The sequence below is a fragment of the Pseudopipra pipra genome, chromosome 2, assembly GCF_036250125.1.
Source record: "Pseudopipra pipra isolate bDixPip1 chromosome 2, bDixPip1.hap1, whole genome shotgun sequence".
NCBI lineage: Eukaryota > Metazoa > Chordata > Aves > Passeriformes > Pipridae > Pseudopipra > Pseudopipra pipra.
The window spans coordinates 23,441,180-23,453,457 of NC_087550.1; the positions used below are offsets into that span (position 1 = coordinate 23,441,180).

At 44.1% G+C, this 12,278-nt stretch overlaps 1 protein-coding gene and 1 long non-coding RNA gene across 3 annotated transcripts in view; one reads left to right on the forward strand and one right to left on the reverse strand.

Annotated features, from left to right (window-relative positions):
• The window catches only part of ZBTB20 (zinc finger and BTB domain containing 20), a 530,641-nt gene extending 520,670 nt beyond the window's left edge, over window positions 1-9,971 (reverse strand). The window contains exon 1 of one of the 2 annotated variants that reach the window (XR_010428062.1): window positions 9,891-9,971. The gene's annotated coding sequence lies outside the window, so the exon portion shown is untranslated. Of the gene's footprint in view, window positions 1-1,661; window positions 2,454-9,890 lie in introns of those variants that run through there. The other variant, XR_010428065.1, reaches the window with a different exon arrangement.
• Window positions 9,910-11,244, forward strand: LOC135409189 (uncharacterized). Its single transcript, XR_010428078.1, has 2 exons — window positions 9,910-10,320; window positions 10,681-11,244. It is a non-coding gene; the product is annotated as an uncharacterized LOC135409189 (long non-coding RNA).
• The last annotated feature ends 1,034 nt before the right edge of the window (window positions 11,245-12,278 follow it).

Sequence of the window (12,278 nt, forward strand, 5' to 3'; positions counted from 1 at the left end):
ATTTTGCTTTTCTTTTGGAGGTTCTGAGGAAAAGTAATTCTTTACAGACACTGTTCAGATGGTATTTTTCAATTAAAAACACTTAAAGCAGAAAGGAACGATTGTCTGGTGGGGGACTGAAGATCAGAGTTCAATGCTTGGCTCTACAATAGACTCCCTGGGGAAATTTTCAAAGGCACAAATGGCAGGTTGGCACATCACTCTCATACTTGCTTTAGTGGGAGTTAGTTGCCTCTGAAAACCTCTATTTGCTTTCCCTAGATTATCCCGATCAAGTCACCTATTTTTTCTCTGTTCCTTGGTCTGCAACCACAACACTGGAAATTCTAACATTTTGTTTCCCTCACCTTTCTCCCAACTTGCCTTATTAACTGCAAGCTTCCTGAGGTTTTACAGTATGTAAAATACCCAGCGCCGGTGGATGGGGGCACTGATCTCATCTGGAATTCCCCAGTTTCTGTTAGAATACACACATGCAAATAACACTAATTGTAATTGGGAATCTGGAGTTAGCATTCTTATCATATCAACTCCAGGTTATTGTGCAGCACTGCTTTGGTAAAAAGCACCAGATCATCAGCCCAAGCGAATGGGATCCACAGAACAGGTGCAGGACAGCAAGACTGGGTAAATTGGTACCAAGATGACCCATCCATCGAAAATGGGGGATTATTAACCCTCTTCATGTCGGTCCTTGTTTCTTTTGGTAACTTCACTTTAAGCCAACCTGCTCCATTTAAGTAGACATCCTTTGACCAAAATGTTACATTTTACTGGAACTAAAAGCAAAACCTTAACAAATGGCCACAAAGGCTTTCAGAAAACAAATTGTGAACCTGAGTATTCATTTGCACCATGAGAGTACAAGTATTCATCCACTGTGGTAACAAAACCAGATCAATCTAACTTATCTTGCAAGACAATTTTTATTTTCAAATGACAAATCTAAATTTCCCCGAAATGTGACACATGGAACCACTTGAAGGGAGCGAATGACAATATACTGAATAAATGTGCGTGACAAGTAAAATCAAGAAAATGTTGATCTGTACTTATTTATCCAAAAAGTGGAGTGCCCCACAGAATTATTCTAAGAAAACTAATAATTATTTTTTCCTACTCTACTGAACTTAAATGCATTGTGACCACCAGTAAAAATAAAAACCAATTCATATTCCATGTGCACTCATTAATTATCTACTGTCCTACCAGGAATTACCATGTTTGCCAAATGAGATGAGGCTAGTGCTCATTATATTCCAGAACACCACCACTGAGCAATGACGTCTTTCAGATACCCACTACTAGTTAAACTAGGCTTTTTATTTTTGTCCTATTGCAAAAATTATTTTCTAAGCCATTCATCTTTCTCAATGATCTCTTTATGGCTGTAACCAAGACCCTAAGTTTTGTGGGCATTTTTTTCCTTTCAAGTTAACGCAACTAAAGCCAGCAGCATTACAGTAGAAATTATTTTTTATATAATATATTCATAAGACTAACACATATCTTTATGTGCTAGGCACATCCTCCATTTCTTTCTGCATCATTCAGTTTGTATCATCTATGCAATCAGTCCAGTATGCAATGCAAGACAGAATTCCTACAGTAGATGTAAATAATTCAAGAAAGTTTGTGACTCCTCAGGGAGATTTACTCACAGATCACCTGTTCACAGAGTTTAAAGAGATGTCAGAAGAGTTCCAGGATTATTACAGACCGACGATGGGAAAAGTTACAACAAAGTATCCGTATTCTTACAGCGTAGAACTGAAACTGGCTTTGATTTTGGGTACATTAGCAAACTTCAAAAGGATTGGTCTAAATCTGCCAGGGGAGGAATGTTGTTTGATTGCATCATGTACTGGGATGCTGCTGCAGTCGGATCCAGAAAGAATGACGCATCACAGTCTGACATGGCTCTGATAATAGATAAGTAAACCGTAGGATTGCCAAATGAAGAGGTCAAAAAAAATCCCAACAAAAACAAAAGAGCTGATGAAGCAAATTACACCAACAGAATTTGCAGTGCAACATGAACAAAAGAAACCCAAACAAACCCCATTCCTATTACTGATGGGATGCCCCTGTGTCCCACATGGCATCATTGCAAACAGATTCTGCACAGAGTGAGAAAGACACAAGCCCATAGTTCTGCAGTAACATCAGCCCACACAGAATACCACCACTTGCCAACTGAGAAACCTTGACCTACTGGCCATGTGCCTCCATTTCTGTCCTCCTGATCCACTAAATCAGTCATGTCTTAAGGCAGGTTCACAGTCACGGGTGACGAAACCCAAAGCTTTTCTGTTTGCAACAATCATTGAATTTTCCTCCCAAAGGCAAAGCATGCTAAGGGCATTTTTTATATGTCCAGAGGCCAACAGCCTGTCACTCTCTTTACGCAGTGTACCGCATGTATCTAGGACATAGAAAGGATTATTTAAAACTCTGAAGGAGACATTTATACCCACTACATTTCCAAAATAAGGATGGCACGTTGCTGAAATAACTTATTTAAAACTTTTTCTCAAGTACAGAGTGATAGAATTAGAGTAAAATCATCTAGAAGGGGTTGGAAACACTTTCTCATGAAGTCTTAAACATCACTTCAAGTGACATTAACTTCAGCTACGTGTCCCATTGGAGAGCAAGTGTCAGCAAAGTAAATGCATTAGTTAAAGCTTAATAGTAGTTTGGTGTTCAATATCCTGAAATATTTAATATGTTTTTTCCCAAAGTAAACTGTTATTCAGTTTTAATGAAGACATTAACCTGCTTGATTTGTAAGCTCCTGTGGGAAGTCAGTCTAAAACACTGTCACAAGAGGTAGGCAGATGTAACAAGAGCTGTGACAGGAAATCAAGCACATTTTAAATGTTAAAAAAGCAGCCAGACAATGTCTCAATATGCTCTTGTTTTCTTTTAGTTTTGTTTATATTTTTGGTAATGCGATTTCTGCCTTTTAAAAGACGCCAATTAAAGCTGGCTATAATGTAGTCTGAAGGTAACTGTGGGTACTGAAGTCTGTGTGAGTCCTCACCAACTAGTTTGTAAACAAGACGTGGTAGAATACAAACTAAAAAAAAAAAAAAGTTTGGATCAGATTCTGAACTTCAAGACACTTTGCAGTTTCCAGCATTGTAGGATGACAGCTTTAAACTGGAATCCACTGTTAGACTTTTAGTCACAGTTTGAATTTTCTAGATTGACTTTGAATACAGTCTACGCTTCATGGGAACAGCCGGTCTTGTGAGTTTTCAGCTCAAAATGATAGTGATATAACAAGATGAGCAAAAATGGTGAGACCCCAAGCAATTAAGGTGGGTGTGTACTCTTCCTGAAATGCATATTGGTGGTTTGACAAGGGAGACAAGCTGGCTGCTTTGTTTCACAGTAGCTGTGTTTAGTTCATGCTGTCAAGAGTGGATTCTGACACTTAACAGTATTAATATTGCTATTTCTATTGATATAATTAGCACTTCTATAAATAATAGCTAAAGCTGCCATAGCTAAGTATATTACTGCAATCAGCACCATCAGGTCCTTCTTCGTTACACACCCTCCTGGAAATACAAGCTGATTGATCTCAACAAGAAGACAGCCAGTGAGCAACTCTGTTGATTCTAGCAGCCCAGCTAAGAGCAGCCACCACCATGTAGAAGACTCTCCTAAACAACTAGTTTGTATGTGTGAGACTAAAGTTTCTCACCAGTCTTGCACCTGCCAACGTTTGAATGCTATTTTCAGCCACATGATAAAAAAGCCCTCACATTGAGTTCAGTGGGTGTTATTCATACACTACAATGGGGGAGAAGTCCTACAAATCGTTTTGGAGATAAACTAGACTCAACACTTAAACTCCATCTAAATAGCACAAAGCTTTTATTTATTTACTTGACAGCTATGAAACAGAAAATTTCTTAACAAAACATGTGTTGCTGCTTTTAACAGAAGAACAGCAGCACCTGCCATTTCAATCCCTCACTTCATTCTGTTACACTTAAAAATACTGAAGAATGACAACTTTTCTAGGGGCCCAAACCTCAGGCACTTCCAATCTGTTTCAAAGAACTTTGCCCTTGTTTCACTACACCTAAAAGCCATAACTTCTACATGAGTTTTGACAGTGTTCAGTATCTTCCTTGAGGTAGTTATGCTTAATGATTGCTACTTACAGATTATAGCACCAGTGGGAGAGGGATGTGTACAGAACCAGTAGTGCCGGTGTTGGAAATAAAGCCTCAGGGTCTCAGAAGATGCATGCAAAAATACAAGCAGTTAAAAATTCCAGTTTTGGAAACAGTGAGTATTTTCTTCTTTCTTCATCTTCCATAAAGTGATGTGGGTAAACACTGTACAAAGCTTTTCTGAAGGCCAATATTTACAGTGTCTGGAAATAGAAAGTGTTACGTATAAGAAAAGCAGCCTAGATGTCTGACTGGAGTTTGTCACAAAAATGCTTTAAAACTTCTACGTTCTTAAGCTTTAGTCAAATGGATGTGCTAAAGGCCGTATGGGAAATTAAGTCATTTGTGTGTACAATTAGTATTGAGTGTGAGACGTGCACATTTTTGAATCCGGTAAGTTCTTACAGAAAAGTTGCTGGCTAGCTGCAGTACTTGAAAACTTAAAATGGTAAAGAGGAGACTACAATTCCAAAGAAGTTTTGTACTCCTGTACTACTAATACAGCTCACTTTGTGTGAGGCCAAAGCACTCACAGAGCACTATGTTTTTCAGTAGTATCAATGCCAAAATCATTCCTGTATAATTCCACTGATGTCACTTCAGTTATTTCAAAGAGGAAATTCATGTCTAAGCCACCTTCTGTTTTCTGATGCAAACCCAGAATAACTACACCAAAGTTTATAAAATTACTGGCATTGGCATTTATTGTCAAACCAAACAGTCAATGGAAAAACTGGCACCTACCATTTGAAATTATTACTTGAGATATTATTTATAACCCTGACAGCAGCATTTCGGAATTCTCCATGTACATACCTTTGCAAATATTTGTGATGACAGCACATGGTATTATTCCCGTTGTACAGATAGGAAACAAAGACTGAGCAATTTTCCCTAAAGTCAAATATGCTATTTGTGGCAGAGCAGAGAGCTTCATGATGCCCAAGTCTTAAGCCAGGAACCCAAAACAGTAAACAAGTACTCAGTCTTCAACATGCTTTTGTGAAAACATAAGAAGCAATAACTGAGTTGGACCCCATATTGGATTAAAAAATTAAGGAAAGAGGAAGGAGTAATTATTTCTTTGAATAAGCAGCTACAAGAACCAGAATCAGAACTTTCCCTTATGAGAAAATTTAATAACAAAGTGTTGTATTTTGGTATTCCTTGAGGTATCTTTCACAAATATCTGGGAAAATGAGAGTAGAACCCGAGACCTACTGATATCGGTAAGCACAAAACAATCTACACCCCAAAATCTTTTTTTTTCTGCTCACCCTGATCAGGCCACAAACATGGGACCTCCTGAAGCAACACAGACCTTCCAAAATCACCTCTGGTTGTGAAAAACAATCAATGGCAACTATTTTCTTCTGCTTCAGAAATGCCCAATGATTCATCTCAATGTATACATGAAAATTAAAGAACTGAATTGTGATTTGCTCTGATACCCAAGATCAAGGGTCATCATGCCTATGTAAGGGTAAACAAGCAAAGTTTACTAAAAGCTGCCAATTTGAGACACTAATTTTTTTGTTTGTTTGTCAATACTGTAATGATTTGTGCACACTTTCTGCAATAGCTCTTCAGAGAGCTTAAACTGCTGGTAAGATTTCTTGGGCAATTACAGATGAATTCTGCTTACTTAACATTAATCTGGTACTTTGAGCGAATTAAAAATAATTATTTTTCCCCATAGCATCTTCTACATTAATATCTGCAGTCACTCTGGAATCTTAATGAGCTAAACTCAGTAAGTTCTGTCCATACTTGGCTAGAGGACAGCCTTTTCCTTCAGGATACACATGCGATCATTTGGGAACAGTTTGCAAATCTAAAATTCCACCTCGCTTGAAGGGATTTACAGCCTCACATGACAAACTATACTGAACAATACCGAGGCCCTGTGAAAAATAAACAGAAAGAACACACTTATTTTCTAATACCAAGATGGAAATAGCAAGTCTTGAGGGCCGCCTGGAATTTGACCAAGGTTACCCAGCAAGGATCAAATCCTATTTGTCTTAGGCAGGCAGCCCTGCTGAAATCAAATAAGCCTACAGCACAGATCAGTATACTGAGGCTATGGTTTAACCTCTGCTGCATGCTATAAATCCTGTGCCATAAAATAGGTGCTATGGATTAATTTCTAATCCGAATTACAACTCCTCATTGAAGAGCTGAAAACCCAATTCCCCTCACAGATTTCCCTAACAAGGACAGGACCATGCTGAGATTTTTTAAGACTTCACTTATAAAATTTCGAACAAAACATTCTCCAGGATACTCAATTAATGCAGTGACAAATAAATCACACTGTTTGAGGTAACAGAACAAATCATACACTATGACACACCATCTTTTTTTTTTTTAATCTGCCTGCATACCTAGTCATTAATTTACCCAATAAATTAATTCCACAAGTGGCTCTCCGAGTCATCAGTTTGAATTATCAAGTTTCTGCTGTATTTCCAAAACAATGCCAGGCATGCATGTGCGTAGGAGGGATGGGACAATGAAGCCAATAGGTGCAGCTGTGGCCTGGGAGGCAGAAGGTCTGTTCAAACTCTGTCACTGACTGCTCTTTGACATTGGGAAGTCATTTCCGTGCTGTTTAATTCAGGGTCTTTCTACTACATAATATTTTAACAACAAAGCCACTCCCAAAATGCTCAGAAGGCAGAGGCAAGCCTTTATGAACTTTATGAAATCTTATTTTCCTCTGAAAATCAGAAATATAGAGGAGGGGGAAGGGGTGTGTGCAGCCAATCTGTTTGGATTTCTTGCCTTTGTATCTTCTCCATGTGTAAAACAGGAAATAATTCAACTTTCACAAAGCATCTTTATGCAAGTACAGGTGAAAGACCACCTCTATAAATTCAGATGATTGAATGAACTAGCTTGTATCTTGTACATCTGGCACTACTGCCGCACAGGATCTGAATTGTTCTCCTCTTTAGTCTGAATGCTGGCAACCCTGATTTTAAAGCAGGGAGCTTAGGGTTCCATTCCTAATGTTATAACATAGTAAGAGCAACCACGAAATCCTCAGCCAAAAGGATTTTTATTTTATTTTCTTTTTGTGCTAACACAACAAACAAGGCACATTTTAAGACTCACAAACCATTTCATTTTGGAAGACACAAGGCATTCATGTCTTTAACAACTGACTAGGCACAGATTCCACATGCTATCAGAAAGTTTTTTTCTCCTAGAAATGAGGATTTTTTAAAAACACCTACAGATTAAATGATGAGATTTAAAATAATGCTAAAATTTTCTGTAATGTTCTTCCTGCATTACAAATGGACTATTAAATCAGTGAAGTGCCAATCAAATGCTTTTGTACTTTGAAAGAAAGGTTTAAATAACAAAAGCAGTTTTTCAGGCCTCTCTCTCCCTCAGTAGTCAGTGTCACCTATGCACTAATTACAACATATTTACTCGCTTTTCTAGTAAGATCACAATTGAAAAGATTTTTCAGAACATGATTTTTAAGAAAAGTTGTAATCAGAGCCTTGTGGATTCTAGTTCTTATTAATCCAGCTTGTCTAAGAAAAATATAATGTTGTGCAGTAAACTTCAAGATATGTGAGAGGATTGAATAATAACAGCTTTGGATTCAGTCTCCAGCTTTAAAAATCAACTTGCTGCATGACCTCGGGTGAACCATTAATTAACTAGGGCCAAATCCTCTGTGGACTAAACACAATGGAACTAGCCAGTTTGTACAAGCCAAAGATCTGCCCCAAGTTTCCAGAAGTTTTGAATCGGGCTGGCCAAATACTGGAATTTTCATCCTATGAAAAAATGTTCAGTTCTGTTTCAGGGTAAGAAGTAAAGCTCTCATGTCCTTTGTAGAATAAAAATTCCAAGCAATTCCTTTAAAGGGGGGAGAAAGGGGGAAAAAAAAACCAAAAATAAAAAGGTGAAGGTCTCTCAGGGGAAGATGTTGTTAACCATGCTTTCTCCTTGCAAGCAGAAAGTAGAATCGACATAAGTCTTCAAGGCAGGTAGCCATGAACCATCACTTTAATTTTCTGGTCAGAAAAATCAAACTTATTTTTTTTCCAGCAAAACTGGAATCTGCAGTTTTTCTGCAGAAAACTGCAACTTCACAAATACCACATTTTCCACTGGGATGGGAAGGATCCTCCCAATCAGCTCTAATATTGTGTACTCATTGCATCCTGTGAAGACAGCCTAGCTGCTAAAAAAGCTCTTTCCTCTGAGGGTGGTTTGTGTGTGTGCGTGTGTGTGAGAGAGAGAGAGAGAGAGAGAGAGAAGGGTAACAATACTTTCGTATTATAGATTTATTTTTGTCTTGAGTTACCCATTCTTTTACAGCACCCCAAGATTCACGCATGCTAAATGATTCTGCATTTCTACCACCTTAGCCCCGTAAATTCCAAAGACATCGTTTCTACATGGACAGTACATCCCAGGTATTCAGAACGACCCAGGAAGGCGCTCGGATTTCAGGGCTGTGATACAGTAGCTGTAGACAACAACAGGTTTTATGGCGGTACTTTTCACTCCCAAATAATTACTCTGCCGAGAGAGCCCAGCTACAGGCTTTGCACATTACTTTGCTTTACTAGGCAGCGACTCTTACTTTGTTACAATTTCCCATCTGCCGTCCAGCAAAGAGGATACAGGGCTGACACAGGAGGGCTTTTAACCTGGGAAACACCGACTGACTCCGCTGCAAAGGGAGGCAAAGTCTGGGAACACGGCCGGCTGTTCGGCGGCGCGTTTCCTCGCATCCAACATACCCATTTTCTTCGATTTACACCCGTGAGCCCCCTCCCTGCCGACGGGGCTAAAGAATCCTGGGAGCGAGTCCCTGCGAGGGGCGATGCCCGGTGCTGGAAGCACAAGGCACGGGGGGGCTTTTGGAGTCCCGCTCGGGTGGGACCTGCCAGAGCCTCGGCAGCGAGGAACAACTTATTTGCTCCGCGAGCCTTCGGCCACGGCATTAAAAAATAAATAAATAAATAAATAAAAGAAGAAGCCGAGCTCTGCAGTGGGGGAGGACGAGCAGCTCCCACCCGGCCCCGCATCCCGCAGGGCATCCCGGGCGGCGGCACCCGCACCGCCTCCATCCCGGGGGTCAGGCGGGGTCAGGCTGGAAGGGAACACAGCGGTTCATCGGGTCCGGCCTCCCTGCTCGAGCAGGGCCGTCCCACAGCACAGGGATCCTATGGCACACAGATCCTATGGCACAGGACCGCGTCCGGACGGCTCCGGGATCTCTGTCCCCTCCCCAGCCCTCGCGAACAAACAGGCGCCGCCAACTTTTCCCAGCGCCGCGGCCGGAGGAGGAGGAGAAGGAGGAGGAGGAGCAGCGGCGCGGGGGTGGGGGGGGATAAGCGGGGGGGTGGAATATCGGTGCCAACTCTCCCTCTCCGGCCGCGCGCCCTCGGGGGAGCGGCCCCGCCGGATGCCAAACTTTTTTTTCGGGACGGTGGAAAAAACTCCGGGCGGCGGCGTGCGCGGGCTGTCCCCCCTCCCTCAACACAGGCTGTTCTCCCTCCCGGAGCAGGGTCTCTCTCTCTTTCCCCCTCCCTCTCCTGCGGGACGCGGGAGACCCTCACCCCCCACCTACCCCGTCCCCTCACCCGCCCCGCCCCCCGTGGGCGTGTCCCAGCGCAGGCCCCGCCCCCGCCCGCGCGCTGACCCCGGAAGCGCCGGTACCTCTCTCATCTTCCCGCGCCCCCCGCGCGCGCCGCCGGCTCGCGGCACTTTCAGAGGCGGCCGCCGCCGCCCCGCGGGGGCCCCTCATTGGCCCCGGGCCCCCCCGCCCCGACGGGCCTCTCCCATTGGCTCCCAGGGCCGCCACTCACGGTCTGGCCCCGCCCCCCCCCCGCGCCGCCGCCTGGGCCCGCCCCACTCCTCGCGGCTCGGCGCTAATTCTCTATAGGCGAAGCCGGCCCGCTACGGGCCGCTTCTATTGGAAGGTGTGAACGTCGGTCAAACCATCCGCGCCTCTGATTGGCCTGATTTTAGAAAGCCAGCGGCCGCCCTCGCCGCCCACGGGCTGTGATTGGCTCCGCGGGGATGTCACTCTCTCCAGCGACCGGGCGCCGATTGGTCGTCGCCAGGGCGCCCGCCCCGCAGGCAGCAGGTTCGGTTGCGCTCCCCCGCGCCCCGCCCCCCCCCGCCCGCTGCGCATTTTCTATTTCCCGCTTTATTTATTTATTTCCCTCCATAAACTTAAATGACCCCTTGGGGGCGGGGCCGGGGCGGGGCCGCGCGGGCGCGGGCGGCCAATGGGAGCGGGGGAGCGGGGCGGAGCCGCGGTGCTCCAGGCCAATGGGAGCGCAGCGGACTGGCCGCGCGCGGCCAATGGGGGGGCGTCTCCTGCCCGGAGTGCGCGGGGGGTCCCGGCGGGGGGGGGGACGGGGGTGGGAAGGGGACCGAGGGGTCTGGAGGTTTTCCCGCGGATGGGAGGAAGGGACACGTATAATCACTTCCTTTCTCGCAGGCCTGAGCCGCAGGAAAGCGCCCGCCCCGCAGCCTGTCCCAGGCCGGTCTCGGCTGCTCATCCTGGGAAGCAGCGAGGGGAAAGGCGTTTTCCCAGGAGTGCTCCAGTCCCTGCCATGGCCCTGGGACGCCTCACCCCGACACAGGGCGCTGTGGGACCTCTGTGCTAAGGGCTGAGACCCCCTCAGACAGAGCCAGCAGGTGTTTGTAGAGCAAAGGCTCATTTGCAAGTGCTGGGTTTGCAGCCGAGTCCGAACCGAGGAGACCACGGGAATTCTCAGCCCCAAGACCCACTTGTTGGTTCCTGGTTCCTCCAGAAGGGAAGTTGGCTGTGTCAGGCTCCATCCTTTCCCATGGAAAAGGCCAAGATCTTCCTCAGTTGTTATACCGTTAGTATGTTTATAGAGCTTTTCACTGTCCTTAACACCTCTTTGTTTTTCGGGGTGTTTTTGGTTTGCTGGTTTTTTTGGTTCTGCCAAAATTCTCCACCTGACTTACCTTTCTGCTTTCTGAATGCTGCTTTTTTATTTCAGGTCAAATAAAACTCATGCTTTATCCAAATTAATCTCTTGCAGTACTTCCTTTTCCTTCCTGTACACCAGAGTAGTTGACATTTGGTGGCTATCAAGCCTTTGAAGAACCCTGAGCTTCCTATTTCCTTTTTTCCTGATGAACTACTCCTTTGTGATCCAACATAACAGTTCTCCCAGCTCCCTCATCCTGGAGGTTGGTTATGTTCGCTGTTCTCTGTCCTTCCCTTTGCGCAAACCATCCAATTTAAAGTTATCACCCTTATCCAAGTTGCCTCCCGTGTTCCTAATCACAAGTATTTTTATCTGTCTCTTGGAGCCACACGGGGAAACACTCCTATTCCAGATGGTTTCTCCATCTTCCACGTCAAAGTTTGTCACCAGTGTTTTCCCGGAAACATCCCTTGTTGGGGTCCTTCTTGCACAACGGGGTGTCCCATTGCCATGCGCCTGGGTGATTCTGCTGGCTGATTGCACAAAGCTCCTCTGTCTCATGAGATGGGTTTTGTAGGAGGTCCTCACCAGGACAGTGCCCAGCTTCTTTCCTCTCATCGTGCCCAGGGGCTTCTCTCAAAGCAGCACTTCTGTAGCACACTCAGCTTCAGAAAAGGTGTGTAGAAAACAAGGCCATCTCTCTTCCTCCCCGTAATACCTCCTTGAACAAGGCATTACCTTTGTATTTGTGTTCCAGTCATATGGTTTACCCCACTACTCCTCTGTTGCTCCAATTAGCAGATACTCTTTATTTTTTAGTCTATGTAGCCCTTTGTGTTTTGGAGGAATTTTTGGGTTTGGTGGGTTCTTTAATATAATGGCAGTAAGTAAATGACAACTGATAGTAAAAGAAGGTAAGGACCCTCATAAGACTCAGCTCAGCATTGTAGTGAAGCACTTGGATTTTAAGCATGGGTGTAAAATGACTGCACAGCTACTTCAATGTAAGCATAAGCTGAGGTTCTGTGCCGAACCAAAGCTTTAATTTCCTTCTCATTTCTTGTGGCCTGTTCTGCATTTTTAAGCTGAGACAGAGTGTGAAATAAAATACTTAGAAAAATAATTTCTCTAGGGC